Here is a 9,434-nt window from a genome sequence, read left to right as displayed (position 1 = left end):
TTTAATGCCTCAGTAAACAACGTTTAAATTAAAGAGGGGCCTTTCTCTAAATGACCCTGATCTTGTATTGAGCTCCATGCCAGCAGATCACTGTGTTCCCATGGAGCTGTGTTGAAGTAAATGAAGCTCCCTGCAGGCACAGGGATTTGCAGACATGGATCTCACTGCAGGACTGAGGCCCTTATTTGCCATGTCTGTGTATCTATCATTCACTTTGGTCCCAATCCTGCTCCCATTGAGGTGTTAACTACCACCATACTCTGTGCAGTATGTGAAATCAGCCGTGTGTGTGTGTGTGTGTGTGTGTGTGTGTTAACAGATAAACATTTTTATACTGAGACTAAGATTCATAGATTCTAGGGCTGGAAGGGACCTCGAGAGGTCATAGAGTTCAGTCCCCTGCCCTCATGGCAGGACCAAATACTGTCTAGACCATCCCTGATAGACATTTATCTAACCTACTCTTAAATATCTCCAGAGATGGAGATTCTACAACCTCCCTAGGCAATTTATTCCAGTGTTTAACCACCCTGACAGTTAGGAACTTTTTCCTAATATCCAACCTAAACCTCCCTTGCTGCAGTTTAAGCCCATTGCTTCTTGCTCTATCCTTAGAGGCTAAGATGAACAAGTTTTCTCCCTCCTCCTTATGACACCCTTTTAGATACCTGAAAACTGCTATCATGTCCCCTCTCAGTCTTCTCTTTTCCAAACTAAACAAACCCAATTCTTTCAGCCTTCCTTCATAGGCCATGTTCTCTAGACCTTTAATCATTCTTGTTGCTCTTCTCAGGACCCTCTCCAATTTCTCCACTTCTTTCTTGAAATGTGGTGCCCAGAACTGGACATAATACTCCAGTTGAGGCCTAACCAGCGCAGAGTAGAGCAGAAGAATGACTTCTTGTGTCTTGCTCACAACACACCTGTTAATGCATCCCAGAATCACGTTTGCTTTTTTTTTTTTTTTTTTGCAACAGCATCACACTGTTGACTCATATTTAGCTTGTGGTCCACTATAACCCCTAGAGCCCTTTCTGCCGTACTCCTTCCTAGACAGTCTCTTCCCATTCTGTATGTGTGAAACTGATTGTTCCTTCCTAAGTGGACCACTTTGCATTTGTCTTTGTTAAACTTCATCCTATTTACCTCAGACCATTTCTCCAATTTGTCCAGATCATTTTGAATTATGACCCTGTCCTCCAAAGCGGTTGCAATCCCTCCCAGTTTGGTATCATCTGCAAACTTAATAAGCGTACTTTCTATGCCAATATCTAAGTCGTTGATGAAGATATTGAACACAGCCGGTCCCAAAACAGACCCCTGCGGAAGCCCACTTGTTATACCTTTCCAGCAGGATTGGGAACCATTAATAACAACTCTCTGAGTATGGTTATCCAGCCAGTTATGCACCCACCTTATAGTAGCCCATCTAAGATGTCACCAAAAATATGACAAAAATGTATCCGAAGAACCATTCGCCTAGCATAACTCTTCTCTAAATTGAATGTTGTGTAAAAAATAAGTTGCATCTGTTCAAGGAAATGCAGCAGTTTTTAGTGCAAGGTAAAAGATGTATTCAAATTCTAAATCAGTCGTGTTTCAAAGACCCACATTGTTTGTGAACAATCTAAAATTCCTGCTTATGGAAGCAGAAAATATCTTGGTGGTTAGTTTTAAACATGAAGTTTCTGCATTAGTTCAGTTTTCTCTGTTGAATATATTCTTCCTTTGGAACAAAATAGAGTGCAATGATTTTTTTGCTATTGTTTTTACAAAGGCTGCACATGATCATGATTTTTGGTAGTCCTTTAGCAGTTCTCCCATTTTTATCATGTTTTCTAGACCAGGGGCACAACCAGAATTTTCCTAAGGAGAAGGCTCAAAAAATGCTGATTGGAGGGGGGAGTGTCTCCTTGGGGCCGAGCATGTGATGGAGTTACAACCATTGCACAGAAGTAGAAGTATGGAGGGCTTTCCTTTCTAACCATAGTCATGCTGTCGAGCGCCCATCAGGCTCAGGCCCCTCCCACCACTACTCCCCGCCTGGGGTCCCCACCTCAAAGATGGAGTCCCCTTGCTGAATTAGCAGCTTGTATCGCTCCAGCAGCTCTGCATTGTAGACTCTGCCCCCCTCGCAGCTGCAGAGGAACCTCAGTGGCTCCATGCTGGGCTGGATCAGCTGCGGGCAGGGCCCAGGATGCACAGTCCCACACCACAATGCCCGTGCCATGGAGCCACCCAGCCAAAGGGAGACACCAAAGGCCACCAGAGCTGAGTGTTGTGTGCAGACCCCTGAGCAGTGCAATTCTGAAGCATTCGAGCCAGGTGGACCCATTGCAGCTTCTGCCCTGAAGCCTGATTCACATCTATTCCCAAGGGGGTCCTGGGCCCCCTTGGGCCCCTCTCTTCATTGTGCCCTTTTCAGAGAGCACATGGGATGTTCTGTTGTGGGCTGGCTGCAGTGGCAGATAAAATTAATTCCACTGCACTCTCATCATAAAAAGTGATATGGCCAAGATTTTCAAAACTGACTAACAATTTACTGCCTAACTTGAGACACCTTAAAGAGGCCTGCTTTTCAGAAAGTGCTGCAAACCTATTCTCTGAAGACCACGCCCCTTTAAGGTATTTCATGTTGGTGTTACCCACAATCACTAATCACTTTAGAAAATCTTGACCTAACTGCCTTTTGCACTATTGTCATTTTTCAGCCTACTAACTCCTGTACTTTCAGTAGAGGGTCTTGTTGAAAACTGACTCTATTTATTCTTTAAAGATGGTGAAAAATTAACTTGTTACCCCAGAATTTGACATTCTTTAGTGTACCCCAGAACTTGACAGTACTGCAGTCATTTTGTATGTTCAGCCACTGCCAGCTGAAAACCAAACATCACATAGCTAAGGAAATCTTAGGCCTTTATGAGGCAAGATCAGACAGCTGCAATTTGTTAATCAGGGAGGATAGTGAGTGAATAGCGACCTTGGTTATAGGTGCCCCTGACATATTGTTGTTATGGCTAGAAATACTAGAACTGTTTTGAGATAATTGTTGATTTGAAATTAGGAGAATTGATGACCCAGCAGAGGTTATTATGCTGACCCACTACGAGTCACTATAGGTTCTGTGCTTTGTTAGTTATAGATTAGTACAGGGGTCGGCAACCTACGGCACGCATGCCAAACACGGCACGCGAGCTGATTCTGAGTGGCACGCAGCTCCCTGCCGCGGTCCCGGCCCTCAGCCCCCCCCCGCTCACCGCTCTTCCCTGTGGGGTCAGGAGGCAGAAGCTTGGTTCTGCAGCAGCCAAGCTTCCCCCCCTCCCCTGCTTCTTCCCCCAGCGTGGTGCTTTCCTGCCCCTCCCCCTCTCCTTCCCTGCGCCAATCAGCTGATGGCCCTAGCAAGGGGGCGGGGGAAGAGAGGCAGCGTGCACACCGCTCCATAGAGGACGCAGAGAGAGATAGGGATGGAGCCTGGGGGAAGCGGGTGGAACAGGGCATATCCCTTCCAGCCCCCTGCCTTGAGCCGCTCAGGGCAGGGGGCTGGGAGAACCTCCACAAGCCGAGCACCCAGCCTTCTGCCCTGCACCCCCCAGCCTTCTGCCCTGCATCCCTGAACCCCCCCCCCCAGGTCTGGGGTCCTGGCCGCAGGCCCTGCTCAGCCCGCTGCTGGCCTAGGTGAACAGAACCCCAGGCTGGCAGTGAGCTGAGCAGGCTGGTGGCGTAAGATCAGCATTTTAATTTAATTTTAAATGACGCTTCTTAAACATTTTGAAAACCTTGTTTACTTTACATACAATAGTTTAGTTATATAATATAGACTTATAGAAAGAGACCTTCTAAAAATGTTTAAATGTATTACCAGCACACAAAACCTTAAATTAGAGTGAATAAATGAAGACTCGGCACACCACTTCTGAAAGGTTGCCAACCCCTGGATTAGTAAATACCTCAGAGCAGTCCGAGGGAGCTTTTATTTGGGCAAGTTGCTGACATCTAAACTCCCCATCTGCTGGATGGAAAGAGGGCCCTGGGAAGCCTGGCTGATTATTTGAAACCATCTCAGATTGTGGGTAACTATATCTGGGATGTCCTAAACCATGTGTGCTTAAAATCTAATAAATAGTAGTTTTAGATAAGAGCGTGCTTGCATATATCAATCTTTTATCAGACGGAAGTACTGTGTTCCGATTGATTTTATTCCTGACACCACCTGGAGAGAAACAGCTTTGGGTTCTGAAAACCCTGGGTAACAAACTAACCTCTTAAAAATGACCTGTAAAGCTTATTTTACCAAAATATCAGGAACTGTATTAAATTCCAGTAATTTTAGGCCCAATTTTACTCCTGGGGGAGTTCTGCACCAAAAAAAATAAAAATTCTGTGCACAATATTTTAAAATTTTGCAAAATTCTTCATATTTTATTTGTCAAAATAATGCTATACAATTGCACCGCTTTCAATTATTTTGGTAATTTATTTCAAAATACCTGTAAGTAACTTTGTCTGTAACAATACAGACACACACAAAAATTCCCCCAGGAGTAGAGAGTTAAAGAAACCCCTGTGACACTGCACCCCATAGTCTTCATAGCTATATTATTATGATATGATTATGGCATAATTATGATGCATTTTGTACAAGATGGGTCATGTGAAGTGTCATTGAGCAAATCATAACTTTTCCAATATGATTATCCTGTTTGTATGCATGTATCATTTTTGTATCTGAAGTTATGAATATTGACTATGTATCTCTATTTCAAATGTAGTGACACCCACTAAACAAGATGCTTTCAGTCTAGATAGCTGGTTGGGAAGGGTCTATTCAGGGTAATGAGCCATTAGGGAAAACAATAGGCCTTAGAAGAAGCTTCATCTCCCACCTGGTGAGCCTTCCTGAGAATGCTCCAGAAAGCCCGTAAGTAATGGCTGCTATGACTCAGCAAGGTATGCAAGGGCCCGTGACCAGGCCACATGACTCTGGACTCCATCTTGGGATGTCAGTGTTTTTCCACAAACTGAGTTTGGGACAAAGGGTTCCCGCCATATGCAAAAGCTATATAAGGCAGGGAGTGACATAATCGGGGTTTCTTCACTCCCAACACAAGAAGACTCCTGGAGACACCTGATGAACAAAGACTGAACTGGGGGAAGTGCCTGACCCAGGCTAAAGGGATTTCTAGCCTGTGTATGAAACACCTGGGGATTCCAAGCTGTAAAGCAAACGCAGCTTGTCCCTTAAGAACCTTCAGCCTGCTTGTATCATCTCTCAGGCTGAGAGACTGAATATGAACTAGTAGTTTAACTAGTGTGTTAGACTTAGTTTGCGTTTTTTGTTTATTTACTAGGTAATCTGCTTTGATCTGTTTGCTATCACTTATAATTTACAATCTATCTTTTTGTAGTTAAGAAACTTGTTTTTGCTTTATCTAAACCAGTGAATTGGAGTAAAGTGCATGGGAAATCATAGCTCAAGGGGCAAAGGCTGTTGTATATTCCTCTCCACATTGAGGGGAGGGGTGAACTCTGAGTTTACACTGTACAAATCCCTGTGCAGTACAAGACAGTATAATTTTGGGTTTATTCTCTGGAGGGGGTGAGTGGCTGGGGAGCTGAGAATTACCTTGGCTGTAGCCTTTCTACTGTTGGTTCATGCAGTGGCTAGTCAGAGAGCCTGCACGTAACTGTAACTGGCTGTGTCCCTACCTGTGTGAATGCTGGTGGAAGCGTAGGACCAGGAGCAGGTCTGCAGCTTGTCACAGCAGCACAGTGAGAGCGAGCCCAGGCTGGTGGGTCAGAGGGCTGTGGTACCCCAGTTCCAGATGGCACCATGGGGGGAACCCATCCCCTACCCCACCCCACCTACCTCCCCCCAGAGCCCAGGGATCCTGAGGGAGAAACAACCTGATGCTGGGTCCTGGGCTTGTGTGGATTTTCCTGCACACCACCTTCTTCCTTCAGGATATGCTGGGATCTGCAGTTCCTGGGAACCCTCCAGCTCCTTCCTCCCCCTGGCAGGGTCTTCTATTTGTGAGCTGGGAAGCTGGGCTCTGCTGGGTCCAGCGGCCCCTAGTGGTGGCCACCATCTCTGCAGAGCCAATTCTATGGAGGAAAAAAAATTCTGTGCAGAACATTAATTTCTGAGCAAATTCTGCATTGAGGACTGGGGCAGAATTCCCCCAGGAGTAAATTATGCACCCCGCTCATTTGAGACTTCAAGAGCTGCAGAGATCAACCCCACTAGCAATAAATGCTGAATGCCTACAATAGCCAAGCTGAGAGGAACATTCAGAACACTAGAACCATAACACTTAATTCATTCAGGCCTTCTAATATCTCAAGCTATGAGGGAACTGGAATTTCCATTCTGTGGAAAATTTTGTTTCTGAATTCGCTTTCATTCTGCAGTGGGAGGTGGACTAGATGACCTCCTGAGGTTCCTGCCAGTCCTATATTTCTATGGGTCTATGGACAGATCACCTGAATGTTCTACTTTTCATGATGTTCAGTGTCTCTGACCTGATATTCAAAGCCCTGCATGAGATTGGCCCTAGTTACTGGAGAGATCGCATCACCTGACATAACTGGGATCTGCCATGACAACTATATTGCAGTGGAACAATGAAACCGCCACCCAAGAGGGAGTGGCTTGTGAATGCAGAAGGCAAATCTTTAGCTAGAGCTGGCCCTGGATCAGGGGACTCATTCCTGCAAGAGGTAAGGATAATCATGGAACTAACCTCTTTCAGAGATAAATGCAAAACTCATCTCTTTGGCTTAGCTTTTCACACAGCGCACATACACACACAACAAAGAGAAATAAAAAAGAAAGACCTGTATGGGAGGCTGTCTACACTACAACCTATGTCGGCATAACTTATGTTGCTCAGGGGGGTGAATAAACCACCCTCCTAAGCAACATAAGTTACACGGACACAACCACTTGTGTGCACAGTTCTGCTGTTCGCCGAGGTGTGTTTTTATGCCGCAGGGATAGAATGTTGGCATAGAATGTTGTCACCAGACATGCTGCAGTGGCATTAGTACAGCTGTGCTCCTGTAGCGCTGTACGGGTAGACCTGGCCTAAGAGAAATGTATTATTGCTGTTTTTAAATACTTGGGCAGCATTCAGATATAATTATTATGGAGCCATTTAAGCAGGTAGATGCTCACGCGGATAAGGGCTTCAGAATAAGGCCCACAGTCAATTCAAAATTATGTTATCATGAAAATGGCAGCTGGTACAGAATTGTGCTTGATCAAAATAACAATAACTTTGTTACTCTGAAACCAAATGTACTCTGGTTTCAGATAAAGCTTGAGGCCCAGAGCCTGCCAACACTTACACATGTGCTTAACTTTAATGGGAGTTCTTTATGTTCTTAAAGTGAAGCACAAGTGTCAGTTTGCAGACTTGGGGCTTAAATTAATTTGTCAAATGAAAATCTGTTTGACTTTCCTGGAGCCCCGCAGAATATCTGAAATGTAGATAATCTATTTCTAAAATGTGCTAAGAATTTAAAAGTAGAAAATGTGTGTGTTTACATCAGAAAAGAAACAAACAAACAAAACCTCACAGACTAAAGCCAAGTTCAGCCTGAAAAATGTCACCCCCCTTCTCCAGGTTGTAAATAACTGCAAATAGGAAATATTATCTAATCCTTACATGCAGTCTGTTTAAAGTGACTCTGTTATGAGGAATTGTGTCGCTTCATTGTTTTAATTAAAGTGAGCTTTTTAATTATGGAAAGGATATTCTTATTGATTATCTTGGTCTTACGAGAACATATAAACCATAAATGAGATGCCTTGTACCTACTAGTTTAAAAAAAAATGACTACTGTAATATACATAAGCAAATAAGATTTATTCAGATTTCTTTGCAGGGATCAAGCTGACTGTAAAGGATTATAAAAACCCTTATAAACTATTTAAACACATTCCACTTACATAGAAATGCAAATCTTGTAGGAGGAGAAATAAACTCAGATCAGAATTTATAGTACAATATACAGTGCAATAGAACTGATCAGAGTACAGTATCATGCAAACATTTTACGATGCCTTACAACAAAATACATATTGAAATCAATATAGCTAGCCCACCAGCTAAATCTGTAAGGCTATGGCTACACTTGCAGACACAGAGCGCCGGGAGTTAAACCAGCCCTCAGAGACAGCAGCAGGGGAAGCGCTGCTGTGTGTTCACACTTGCTCCTTGTGACTGTGAAGCATGTTTACATTAGCAGCTCTTGCAATGCCACAGAGAGCAGTGCGTTGTGGTAGCTATCCCAGTGTGCAAGTGACGGCAGCATACTTTGGAAGGGGTTGCAATGCCTAGTGGGGCAGGCACAGCATCACATGATGCAGGTTTCCCAATCCCATTGTTCCATGGGCATCCTATTAGATTGCCAACTGCTTTTCAAATGAGGGGGTGAGAAGTGTGAGAGGGAATATGTTGTGTGTACATGTGGGGAGAGACAGTGTGTTTTGGGGGTCAGCATGCTGTCTTGTAAGTTCAGATAGCGGCAGGGGGAAACCCTGGCATCAGTCGTCCCCCCCCCCCCACACACCCACACACTAAAACACGCCTGCCTCGGCAGCAACAGCATTCCACAGTAATGGTTTGCTTAGTGTTCCGGAGCAGATAAGCAGCCAGCTGTCAGACTGTCAGAAACGGAGCTTTGAAAGGGGATATCCGCATGCCTGCAGCCGCGTTCAAAACAATGACCAGAGTGGCTACTTGACTTCAGGGGATTATGGGACATTTCTGGAGGCCAATCACAGCTCAGTAATGCAACATGTTGTCCCCACTGACACCCTGGTGCTCCAGCCGGGATGCAGCAAGCTCTATGCTTCTCGTGAAGGTAGATTACCAGGAGCGCTCCAGCAGCAGAGTTCAGGCGCTCTAAGTGCCTTGCCAGTGTGGACACCTCAGGAGTTATGGTGCCTGGGGCTGATTTAATGCACTCTAACTTGCAAGTGTAGTCAAGCCCTTTGACACCATTGAGTTTTGCATTTGAGACCACTAAGCAAGGAAGATTCCCTGAGAGCTTATGGAAGGGAATTCTAAATGATGGAAACATGGTGGATCACCATCTATGGCCTAGTCCTGGATTTGACAAGACTGAACCATAAAAAGTTAATTTCTCATGTTTATCCTAACTTTGAGGCTCCACACTATACTTCTCCATGGCCCTCTAATTAATAGAACATAAGAATGGCCATACTGGGTCAGACCAAAGCTCCGTTAAGCCCTGTATCCTGTCTTCTGACAGTGGCCAATGGCAGGTGCCCCAAGGGAATGAACAAACAGGTTATCATCAAGTGATCCATGCCCTGTCACCCACTCCCAGCTTCTGGCAAACAGAGGCTAAGGACACCATTCCTGCCCATCCTGGCTAATAGCCATTGATGGATTATCTTCCATGAA

The sequence above is a fragment of the Chrysemys picta genome, chromosome 2, assembly GCF_011386835.1.
Source record: "Chrysemys picta bellii isolate R12L10 chromosome 2, ASM1138683v2, whole genome shotgun sequence".
In the NCBI taxonomy this organism is placed as follows: Eukaryota; Metazoa; Chordata; order Testudines; family Emydidae; genus Chrysemys; species Chrysemys picta.
The sequence above is the reverse complement of the archived record's forward strand: the minus strand, read 5'-3'. Positions refer to the sequence as shown.